Below are 13328 nucleotides of genomic sequence, written 5' to 3'. Positions count from 1 at the left end.
GTGCTTGTCCTCAGAAGTGAGCGCTGATGGGCCCCACCTGCAACCACTGGCTGAATTTAAGCACATTGGTTTGCCTGTTTGGATAATGCCCACTCAGTATGAGCACCCCCTTGAACATTGCCCAACCAGAGACCTCACTTGTAAGTGTTCACCCTCACATCCCAGCTAACAATATAGTAGGTGGAACTAAGGCAACTCCCTTTTGTTATTTCTGTTTTTGTACTTTTTTATTACACTGCATATCCTCAGGTCCTGGCCTACAACAGGAAAAGGATGTAGTTGAAATCTATAGATGCTGCTCCATTCATGTCTAGTCCGCGCCTCTCAAATGACTATGGGGGAAATATGTAAAAATTTAGTCAAATGCCAGTTTGTTGGTTGGTGTCACCTACAGGGACTGCAACCCACATTCTTTTCAACAGATCTCTTCAACAGAGCAGAATAGACAGACAACAGAAGTTGTCATTTTTTGGTGCTTGATTGTCAACTGCCTGTGCCATTGTGCTACTGTATTGTGAGTGGGTGCAGATCCATTTGCAGGTGGGTGCCCCTTGTGGCTTTTTTGGAGGCATTCATGCTTTAGGTACTGATTCACTGTTGTTACAGCTTGTATACATTTTGTCACTGGTTGAGTCCTCTGTGGCCTGTGGGTGAATGATGTGTCTGGTTTGAGCTGTGTGTGTAGGAATTTGGGGACGGTTTTCAAAGAGTTGGGCCTTGGGATTATGGGTGTAGTTGCTGGCTGTTGGAGTGGAAGTCCTAAGAAAACCTTGAGATGTTTCTGTTTTTAAGATTTAATGTGAAAGCTGCCACTGATTATGTAAGATTGAAAGCTGTTACCAAGCATGCAGGATAAGTTCATGATAAAACGTCTGAATTGTCTCAAACTCATGATATAGATTTAAACAATACCACATCATTGCAGAAGAGTTACTGTGTATGCTTTGATGAGATTGACATTTGCAGTATGAGAACCCCAGGAATGAAAATGCAAATTAAGGAACTAATTGGCTGTATTAGAATTAGATAAGTGGAGAGGGCAGATTGGAGAAAAGGAAGAGTGAAAAGAAAACAAAGGGAGAGCCACCTCCATTTTTCACGAATGGAGAGGGTGCTACAAAGTTCCCATTGAGGAAAGTGCCTGGTGGAGGTTACACTCATGGGCCCTGGAGTAGGAATGATCTTTCATCATTCACTAATGATTTCCCCAAATTGATAGAAAAGCCAGTATACAGATGTTGAGCCATTTGTGAAGATTTCACAAGTTTTGTGGGTGGATTTGAATACTTTATTTGACATTGTGTTACCGAGTGCTTTGTGGGCTGAATGTATGGTGGCTATAGAGTGACAGGAGAAAGTACTTCAGAGAAATCCGATGACAAATACCCCTTCACCATTGGTGATGAAAACGTATCAGCAGGTGATGAGGTTTTTGAAGGAGAAGTTCCAGCAAAGACATGGAGTAAAGATTGGCAGGACTACCCAAGAGCCCAAGGAGACATGTGCATGCCTTTTATGAGAAATTGTTGCATGTTTAAACAGCACAGTGGAATGGACACATTGGAACTCAAGGACATGGGAATTTGTTTGTTTGTTTATGGCTGGACTGAGACTACAGATTAGTTGGATAGTTCAGCAACCATTGATCTGTTGGCAGAAGAAGTCAATTTATGAGATCTTGAGATATGCAAAATACTGTAGTGATAAACTGGAAATGAAACAGAAGTGGCTGAAGGAGAAATTAATGGAGGCACAAATGAAAGTAGCACAGAGTCAGAATCAACCCTATGTAGGAAATGTGAGTTTGGACTAAGCAGCTTATCAACAGGGAGCTGCTATGATGCAAGGTGGAAATGGGTTTCCTCAGGAAGGTGGAAGTTGTGGTGTTCCAGTCGATCTGAGTACTGGGAATGACTTGGCAGCTTTAAAAATGTCACTATTGTAACAAGGTGGGACACTGGAAGCGGGAATGTAATTGTAACCCCAATAGTGTGATGATTGAAGGTCAGGTTAAAATTCAAGATTTGTATAGTCCCAAGGGAATAAGCCCATACAGCCACAGAATGCATTGAGAACAAGAATGTAAAATTTTAATGTGCTCCCAGCTCCAGGGTTTTGGCACGGCGCAAGAGTCTAGAGATAGTCCATCCATTTTTAATCAGATTCTGAAAAAGAATATAAAGTCCCTGGTTATTCCTTGCAACTTTGTCCTAGTTCAATATATTGGTGACCTATTGGTGGCATCTGATACCCAGGAGGCTTGCAAACGAGATACCATTGCCCGGTTAAATCATTTGGCTGAAAATGGACATAACGTGTTGCTGAAAAAGTTGCAGTATTGCCAGAAGGAAGTTCTGTACCTTGGGCATCACATTGAGAAAGGTACAAGAAAGGTATCACAAGGGAGAATCAGTGATTCTTAAGAATAATCTTCCAGCCACCCAGAGAGAAGTCAGGATATTTGTGGGAATGGTGGACTACTCTCATCAGTTGATACCCAACTTTTCCCCAGTGGCCAAGCCTTTACAGAGCCTGACACACAAGGATGTGTCTGATCCAGTACCAGGGGATAATGACTGATTTATTGCCTTCCTAGAGCTGAGAAAAAGTCTCTCACTTGCCCTAGCCCTAGGAATGTCTGAATACAATAAAGCATTTACATTTTCTGCAGTGAGAGGGAGCTCTGCGCTCTCTCAGTGCTTACCCAGATGCATGGAAATGTAAGAGGACCTGAGGCCTATTTGTCTGCTACTCTTGATCCTATGGCTGCAGCACTGCCCAGGTGTCTTAAAGCTGTGGCAGCAGTTGTTGGTAGCATTTAGAGGTGTGAAAGTACTGTGATGGAACGTCCTTTGACTGTTCTTTTGCCTCACTCAGTTGAATTGCTATTGACACATACTTGCACACAGCACCTGACAAACAGTCGGTTGACCAAATATGAATGGGTAATCTTGACAGCTGAAAATGTTACATTGAAGGGGTGAGCTACTTTGAACACTGCTCCCTTAATCTCCCTGAGAGTGAAGATTATGATGGAGGGGCTGAGCATGATTGTCTTGAAGTCACTGAACTATGCACCAAGCCAAGACCTGATATACAAGATGAACAGTAACAGAGTCTGACTATGTTTTGTTCGTTGATGGATCATACCTGGGAGACAATGAAGGACATCTGAGAGCTGTACATGCAGTCTGTACAGTCTCAGGAGTGATTCAAGCCTCCTGGCTTCAAGGTGTGTTCTCTGCACAAGTGGATGAATTGATAACTCTTACTTAGTGCTTGCTGTTTCTTTGACAGGCTGATAATTACTATATTTAGATACAGTGTGGCTTTGGTGTTGTTTATGACTTTGGAAGATCATGGTCACAAAGAGGTTTCATGACCTCGTCTAGCTCCCCTATAAGGAATGGGAGTATGTTATGAGATTTCTCAAAGCGTTGAAGTTGCCTGCACAGATCACTGTAGCAAAGTGCCCTGCTTACCTCAGTGGTGAGGATTATGTAACTTTTGAAAATCATTATAATGATGAAGTTGCTTGATATTGTGCGCATGGATTATGAACATTTAATGGTGAACATACAAATGAGTTTGCAAGTATATAGCAACTATAGACTTTTGTTGTCAATGACAGTTACTTGGGATGAAGTGAAAAGATTGCAGGAGGAAGTGTCAGAAGAGCAGAGTTGGATCAGAGCAGGATGTGTGAAGAGAAAGTATGACATTTGGGTTTCCGTAGATGGCAGGTCAGTGTTACCAGATAGTATATTGTCCCTGATCACAAGACATTTTCATGGGTCTGCACACATTGGAAGGGATGCTATGGTCCGATTGTTTTAAAGCAGCACTGGTTAAACCCACAATTTAGTCTGGTGACTGAAAAATTGTGTCACAGTTTTGTTGTGTGTCAACAGATGAATGTAGGTAAAAGAACACCAGTAACTTAGAGCTACATAGGAAGATCAGGAGGACCTTCAAACCGGGTGCAGTTGGATTTCATTGAGATGTCTGTGTGCAATGGGCTGAGATATGTCATAGTGATTGTGTCCATCTTCTTGTGTTGGGTGGAAGCTTACCCTTTCAGAAGAAGTGACAGTCTCACAGTGGCCAAGTTGCTGTTGATGGAACTCATACCTTGATTTGGTTTCTCGACTTCTCTGGAGTCAGACAGAGAAACTCATTTCAATAATGAGGTCATGAAATTGTTGTATGTAGAATTGCAGGTGGAATAGAGACTACATTGCTGCTATCGACCAGAGGCTTCTGGTGTCTTGGAGCAAGTAAATGTCTGATTTAAAGTCAGACTACCCAAAGTGTGCCCATCAACATCTCAGAAATGGCAAAATGCTTTGCGTCTTGTGTGTTGATGAGTCTCCACAGTGTTTCCTATGTAAACAACTAATTATCTCTTCATGAGCTAATCATGGTAAAGCAATGATACTTCCTGCAGTGCCTGCCAGTGCGCTTGTGAACATTACAGATGACATGGTTCTTGACTATTGCAAAGGACTAGCTGATGTGGTCAGTTCTGTGCCTCGCCAGTTTAAAGCTGTTGCCACCATCCCAAGTCTGGAGCAGTGACATAACCTCAGGCACAGGTATTGGGCCTTGGTGAAGAAACACATTTGAAAGACATGTTTGCAGCCTAGGTGGCGTGGGCCGTTTCAGGTCATTTTGGGGACAAATACTGCTGTGAAGTGTGGTGGGCTCCCCAATTGGACCCATGCAGCAGATACTCAACAAGTAGAGTGTCTTTGATGAAGAGACAGAACCTTTCCCTGCAGTGAGAGGCAGCAAGAACAGGGTGGACAAAGTACTGAGAATCCACAAGAGTTTGTGACAGCACATCCTCAACCAGAGGGGGTTCGAGATAAACTGACAGTTGAAGAGTCATGACCTGAACTTCTACCTGAGCTAGACGTAGACCATGACGAAGGGCCTAGTGTTTTATCACACCGAGTAGTAACTGGAGATCATCTGCTGCAAAGGCAGGAGAGAGAGATCAAAAGTCCCTGCTGGTTGAGGTGTGAGTACTGTCCCCGAGGATACTGGGGATTCTGTGTTTTGAAATTTCGTTGCCACTAAATGGACTGACCCGATTTGTTGATACTGTGATTTCTGAATTGTGTACATGTTAGAGACATTTGAATGAAGTTTGTTAGGGAATTAAAACAAGTCCTCAGGTCTGAGGCAGCTGAAAGTAGCATAAAGGTGTCACTTAGAAGAAAACAGAGTAGGGATAAGGAAGGCTCACGAAGACTTGGTAAATAAATTAATTGTATATCGATTGAATTTTGTAGAAAAGTACAGAGAAGACTCCGTTTGCTGCTAATGTCTATTCAATGATCTGATATTAGAAAAGTTATGGAAACTAATAACATGCAAACATAAATATATATTAGGAGGAGTGTTGCTTGTCATTATTGTAGAATTAATAATTTCTTTTCTGGAGTTATCTTCACATACATCTTCTACAGTAGATGAGACTGGGCCTAGTGTCACCCCATGAACCTTGAGTCCTGAAGATGATAGTTTACATGCATTAGATTTTAAAGCATTTCACATAGACACATCTAGAGGAGATTATTCTTCAACTGCATGTTTTAAATTGCGTTATGAGCATATTGACACAATGGATGCAGGGGATTGTATCAGCTGCAGAGGGTATCACGTATCATCATATTCCTCTGACTTATGATGATACCTGCAGCCTTTTATTGAGCCTCTACTATTGACTTGGTCATTTTGAATATTATTTTTCGAATTATGATTTAATTCTTTCAGACGTTTTGTACTTGAGTATGTGAATATTCGGCCTTACGTTAAGGAGCTAAGCATAATGGCGAGATTCTTACACCCCTCACGTTAATAGATACTGCCTATGTTTACAGACACAATTTGGCTTGCAGTTTAACAGAAGTGGAAAATACATTTCTTGATTTATTTGAAAACAGGACGAGAGATTCAGAATCTAAGGCAAAGACAGAGAAGGCCTTAAAAATCAGCATACATGTAATAAAGACGAAATTGAACATCTAGTGCAAGGGAATAACAAACCTTGCATTTGGATTGAAAACATAATGGGCCATTTTTTTACGGCACTTTTAACGACTGCTCAAGAGCAGGAGTTAAAAGGGGGCTTTCATTCTTTAGAACGGAGCCCTATGTACTGTGCAGGAGTAGCGCCAACATTTTGGTGCTACTCCTGCAGAGTACATCAATAGCGTCATGTGAAATGACGCTATTGCCCCTTACCCTGCGCCATGGTGCGCGACATTTTAAAAACGGCGCACACAGGGTGGTGTGGGCGGGTGCTAAGGGGCGCAGGGAAAGTAGTGTTGCACTCAGTGCAGTGCCAATTTCCATAAATTGAGTCATGAAGATGATAGTTTACATGCATTAGATTTTAAAGCATTTCACATAGACACATCTAGAGGAGATTATTCTTCAACTGCATATTTTAAATTGCTTTATGAGTATATTGACACAATGAATGCAGGGGATTGCACCAGCTGCAGATGGTATCACATATCATCATATTCCACTGACTTATGGTGATACTTGCAGCCTTTTATTGAGCCTCTACCACGGACTTGGTCATTTTGAATATTATTTTTTGAGTTATAATTTAATTCTTTCAGACGTTTTGTGCTTGAGTATGTGAATATTTGACCTGATGTTAAGGAGCTAAGCATAATGGTGAGATTCTTTACACCCCTCACGTCAATAGATACTGGCTATTCTCACAGACACAATTTGACTTGCAGTTTAACAGAAGAGGAAAATACATTTCTTGATTTATTTGAAAACAGGAGGAGAGATTTAGAATCTAAGGCAAAGACAGAGAAGGCCTTAAAAATCATCATAAATGTAATAAAGATGAAATTGAACATCTAGTGCATGAGAATAAATAAACCTTGCATTTGGATTGAAAAAATAAGGGACCATTTTTTACGGCACTTTTAACGCCTGCTCAAGAGCAGGCATTAAAATGGGGCTTTCATTCTTTAGAATGGAGGCCTATGTACTCTGCAGGAGTAGCGCCAACATTTTGGTGCTATTCCTGCAGAGTACATCAATAGCGTCATGTGAAATGACGCTATTGCCCCCTACCCTGCGCCATGGTGCGCCGTATTTTAAATACGGCGCACACATGGTGGCGATAGGTGGGTGTTAAGGGGCGCAGGGGAAGTGGTTTTGCACTCGGTGCAGCCCCACTTTCCATAAATCTGCCCCAGAGATTGTAGCCATAAGATCTATGGTTTTGCAAATAAGACTTGCATTATACTTTCTACTCGCCAAAAAGGATGGAATTTGCCTTATGTTAAACGTTCAGTAATGTTGCACTTATATCCCAGTACTGGGTACCATCTTGAGACCTGTTATCATTTTTGCTACTTGTCCAATATGGTTGATCCCTATCTTAAAAGGATATAGATATGTGAAAGCAAAAAAGGAGAAGTTGCAACTGAAGGGATTGTAGGGAATTAGAAAGGAGATAGAAATGGAGGAAAGTCACTATAGATATTATGATGACATGGAGCATGTAGAAAATACTAGATGAAGACTACATGGTATTGACTTGATTTCACCTGATAACAACTCACATGTGTTATTTTGATGGCTAGGATTGACATCAGAGGGTGAATTGGAGCAGTGCAATTTAGACTCCATCCTTTACACATCATTTATATGCATTTACAAATTATATTTGACATTTTTGTTTACTGTGTGCATTGATCATCTTAATTTGTATAACATGTTTGAAGTGCATTAATGGATAATATAACCATTGAAACATTTGTGTTCTTATGAAGTAATCACATATATTTCTCATTTATGTTTTACACTTACATTTGAGTGTATTTAGAAAGTAGATGTGCATTTACTCAGGTATTGCATGCATTTTGAAAGTTACACATGCACAAGTATAATCACATATATTCATGTATTCGAGTTGCATTCATGGTCAGGCTAACTTAAATGATTGAAGACTGTTGATTTAAAATGTATTTGCCTCACTAGTAATTTTCCTCTGCAAGTGTGTTCTTATGCTCGTTAATGAGAGAAAGGAGTTTTCCTGTGTAGAGTTAGTGAGGCCTGAGAAGAAGAATTATGGCAGAGGAGACGGATAACTAATGAGCAAAAGAAGGAATGTATTCAATTGTGTACCACACACAGGAGTTGCTTAATATCGCATAGCTTGTTCAAACTCTGAAAGATCAGAAATTTGGGCTATATTACAATGGGAGCAGAAGGACTAAGTTGATTGGTTCCTGATGAAGTGAGCCAGATATGGATATTCTTGAAGCTTCTATGTGTTTTAATTAATGTTTGCGTTGTTAGAAGTTAGGCAGAATCCCCTTAGGCTTCAAGAGGTACAGACCTTTCTGCTTCCTTTAGCTTTTAGTTGGAAACTCTATGCTGAAAACGTATTCCCCTTTTGGAACACTTTTACTGGCGTTTTCCCTATTCTGATACCTCATATTTCCGATTCCTTTTGAGATACTTTTTTTCTCGAACCGTCCTCATCTTAGATTTAGTTTTATTTAGAAACTTAGAATCCTCTGATGTTTAGAAAAGAAGATTTTAGTTTGTTTAAGGAACACTCATTTCTAATTCTTTGTCTTTGTATTGCTGTGATTGCATTTATTCTGTCTTATTCTTTACTGAGACAAAGCTGGTTATGAAGTCTCAGTTTGTCACTTATGATTTTGTATCTTTTGATTATACCTTTGACATGCATATTGACTGAAACTAATTAATAATTTGCAATAAATCTCTTAGAATTGAGATATTGATTACTGGTCCTTACTGTGGGATCACATGGACTTCACAGAAATTTGAATTGTTTATTTTTGTAAGTCCATTGTTCTTCTCGACCACCATAAAAATGTCCTCTGGACGAGAGTGTAGAATTACGCTCCTGCGCTCTCTTTCTCCTCAATGAAAGCAGGACTCAGTGGCTGCAGTATCCTGAAGCAGTGTACTATCACTCAGTGGCTGATCAGTACAATTCCAGCAAGACTGAATTGTTTTCTTATAATTAGCAAACACATTGCCTTCTCCAAAATAACTTAAAATGTTGTGTGTGATTTGAAGCCCAGCCTTTTCACTCTACAAAACGCATATAACATATTTTGTGGTATCTTATATATCATGCCCCTACCTATACTCTTTGATACTCTGTATGCCTATGGTTCCTGACTTTGTATGTTACTGGGGCCAGGTTCAAGGGTCAGGTTTTAAGCCCCCAGGTATTCCATGCAGGTTCCATCATGGATGCCTCATTCTACAATTTATTGGATTTCTGATTTCCATAGAGTCCCTTCCTCGTAGAGCAGCTATGATAATGAGAGGGAATGTAATATCTGTGTCAGTCCTTGCCTGACTGGGTCCTTACCTGACCTGGTATCTCAGCCCTAAAGGAGCTCTGCCCCAACCCCAGTAGGAACCCCTGGTCTAACAAATGAAGCAAGCTCCTTTCTCTCTATCTTTGATGTTGAGGGGCCACATCCCAGTATAATCTAAGTTTGGACTCTCCATTTCTTTTCTCCCCCGTTTGTGTGTGGAATGTTTAGGGATCATTTTCTAGTAGGAAATCTCTGCCTACTTGTTTGTACTCACCTTAAGCCTAATGTTCTGAATCTGACTACCCTTGGGACAACAGGGATATTCCCAAAATTGGTTTCAATTTGCAGCAGTGTTCCCAACGAACAGGAACATAAAATCCTGTCTCCTTTAGGAACAGTGTGGCAGTTTTTTATTTGTTCACACCGCTAAGCCTGGAATCTGTAGCACCCATTGCTGTTAGGCTCTAAGATATGCAAGGGGGACAGTTGTACTGGCTTGTTGAGTCAACCACTTTTCCAGTTTAATGTTTGAATTCTGTGTGCTTGGGCAATCCCCTTAGAAATATTACTCTACTTCTAAATTCCATCTCAAACAATTTCTAGCCATGATTTGCATTCTAAGCTTTACATTGTATCAATAAAGGGTGGTATCTCCAGATCACTAGTATCAATCTAGTTCTTCATTTGTGGCTAAATACTTACCCTCCAAAATCTGTTAATTGGGGAAGTGTACTGTTTCTAAGCCCATTTACCTTTAAACCAGTGCTTTGTTGTGCAATCCTGTGAGCCTAGTTGAGGCCCTTCTGTAACTTGTGTGGACCTGGCTCTTCGATTGAACTCCTACTACCACCAGTGCCTTGAGCCCCTCACGGGTGATTAGCCACACTTTACAAGAACACTGATTGAATGATTCTATCTGGAGCCCTAGTTTCAAAGAAGAGATTCCCATTTAGAATCTGGTTTCTGTCCTTTGACTCTGCCATGCTGGGTGTACTGCTTCTCTGCAAAGAGCGTTCCTTTGCCAATCAGAGAATAACCTCTGGTTATTACAACTTACTTCATTAACCGCCCCTTTCTCTGTATATTGAAGCATGCTGTGGAGACTATATTTCTGGAAGTTGAGGTTCATTGAGCTCACTCCCCAGAGCCATAGTTCCAGAGAGATGAGTTTCCTCACTTTTTTAGAATCTCAGTTTAAATATATATTTTTTATTTGTCCTCATCCATTTGTCCGGCACACAGGATATCCTCTTAGGAGCCTCCTCATGGGGGTCGATTAGGACAAGAACTAACTACAGTTAGAGGCTCCCATTCGGGAAGATCCGGGTCTCTGATTGGTACGCTCAGTGGCTCGTCCTAGAGCCCTTCTAGGACCAGCCGTTAGTGTAATCATAGGACACCCTGGATTATTTCCTTTCTAACCACCTTTTTAGTGGACCGCAAAACGTGTTTCTCTTGTTTTCTCTCTCGTTTGCCCCCACAACCGGAGTTAAATTATATGTTAGGTCTTCTATCCACTCAATGCAGGTAGGAAGGGGGTACTAACCCATTTCCTGCATATCTCCCTTCTGGCCAGCAGCATCATATAGGAAAACAGCTTGGCGTTATTTCTGCTTAGCCCTGCTGAGCCCGGAAGGCATCCAAAAATAACCAGCGGGAGGCTTATCTGGCAGCTTATCGATAGAATATTATTGATTGTTTCCCCAACCTCTTTCCAGAACCGGGAGAGCTGGGGGCACTCCCAGAACATGTGCCCGTCGTCCGCCGAGCCCAGGCCACACTTCTTACAACTAATTATGTTGCCTTGCATACATTTAGATCGCTTCTCTGGGGTCCAGAAGGCTCTGTGAATTAAAAACAAGTGATTCCTTCTTAAATGGGCAGGTTTAACTGTGGAGTACAACAAAGCTGTAGATACTTGCCATCGTTCTCTTGTCTGTGATCCTGGGAGACGATCCCTCCAAATTTCTTCTGGCAAGTTGAATTCTCCATCTATGACTTCCATCAACGTCCAATACCATCTTGCCAGATCTTTCTTCCGGGGTTTGCCCTGATAAAGTAACTCCTCTATCTCATTTGAACCGCCTATTCCCACCTTCACACTTTTCCCCCAGCTTGCTATTTGAAAATACTTAAACTTAGAGAGCTTGCCCTCTGTTGCCACATCCAGGTCTTCTTACGGTATCAGCTTCCCATCATTAAACAATTGCCCCCACCACACAAAACCTGCCTCTTTCAGCGGTATAGCTAGAATATCCTTAGTCCATTCTGGTGAGCCCGGGGAAACCCAGAGAGGTGCAAATTTACTATAGTATGGCCAGTTGGTGTCCTTCCTTATTGCAAACCACTGCTTTGCAGAGTCCTGCATAATTTTAAATCTAACTTTCTTAAAGTATTTGGGGTCTCCAAATTTGTAGAGAAAATTTCCTTGTTTTCCATGATTAATCTCCATCATTACTTTTAGAATCTGTGCCAAGTCCGTAACGCCTGTCCCAATTATTACCCCACCCATATTCTTAATAAAAAATGCCTAAACATAGAGTTGAAGATCGGGGATCACTATCCCCCCTTTCTCCTTCTTCCTTCTCAGTTCCCTCCACGAAATACGTACACCCTTCGAAGCCCATATGAAGCTACTAATTTTTACCTGTAATTTACTCAGCCACTCTTTATTGTATTTTAAAGGCACTGTTTTGAAGATAAATAGGAGTTTGGGTAGTATTATCATTTTAACCAGGTTGGCCCTCCCCATAATTGTGAGGGGTAAGTTTGCCCAATTCTTCATTAACTTGCAGGAATCTCTCATAACCCTCGGAAAACTAACTTCTGCTATTCTTTCTATGTCCTGTGTTATCGTAATCCTCAAATATTTTATCTCGCTCTTAGTTCGAATTCCCTCCGTCTGAATGTTACACATGATAATTTCAGTTTTTTCTTTGTTAACTGCATACATAGCAATCACCCCGAATTTGCTTGTCTGTTCCTCTAAGGTTGGTAGTGTTTGTGTAGATTTGTGGTATATATCATTAGATCATCTGCGTATAAGGCTACCTTCCTGCACCAATCCCCATACTTGAACAGGGATATCCTCTGCTCTCTTCTAATTTTGCAAGCCAGGGGCTCTATATAAATTGAATAACAACGGAGACAGTGGGCAACCCTGCCTGGTTCCTCTTCTGATTTTAAAAGGGTGCCTTAGTGTGCCATTAACCAACACTCTTGCAGCCGGGTCATAATATATCTTCTGCAGTACCCTTATAAACCTCTCTCCCAAATTAAAAACTTTGCAGAGAGTATCCAGATAGACCCAGTTGACCCTATCAAATGCCATAGTGGCGTCAATCGTTACTAAAGCTAAAGGTTCTTTACATGAATGAGCTAAATCTACTGAACCTATTAAGTTATGAGTCAGTTTATGCATATACCTGCCCTTTAGAAAGCCCTTTTGATCTTCCTGGATAAGGCTACCTCGGACACTCCCCAGTCTGTCCGCCAGGACTTTCGTGAAGATTTTATTATCACAGTTTAACAAAGAAATCGGCCTGTATGAGTTGCAACTCCTGGGATCTTTCCCTCGCGTTAGGATTAATGTAATAATGCCCTCCCTCCAAGAGGGAGGTATTGGACCGCCTTCATCTAAAATATTATTACATAGACCCACCAAATTTTTAAGAATACTCCTTCCTAACACTTTATATATTTCAAAGGGTAAGCCGTCTGGGCCTGGTGCCTTCCCTAACTTCGCTGACTGTATAGCTCATTCTAGTTCGACCTGCCCTATCTGTTCACTTAAAGCTTTGTTATCTTCCTCCTCCAAAACCAGCAGGTCAAGGTCTTTTAACCAACACTTCACTATTTCCGAAAACACCACTAGGTTCTCTGAATAAAGTTTCTTAAAATAGTCCTGGATTACTTCCCCAGTCTATCCATTACTACTACGGATCTCCCCTGGTTTCTTACCATAGATTTCTGCCACCT

Source organism: Pleurodeles waltl, chromosome 11 (assembly GCF_031143425.1).
Source record: "Pleurodeles waltl isolate 20211129_DDA chromosome 11, aPleWal1.hap1.20221129, whole genome shotgun sequence".
Lineage (NCBI taxonomy): Eukaryota > Metazoa > Chordata > Amphibia > Caudata > Salamandridae > Pleurodeles > Pleurodeles waltl.
The sequence above is the reverse complement of the archived record's forward strand: the minus strand, read 5'-3'. Positions refer to the sequence as shown.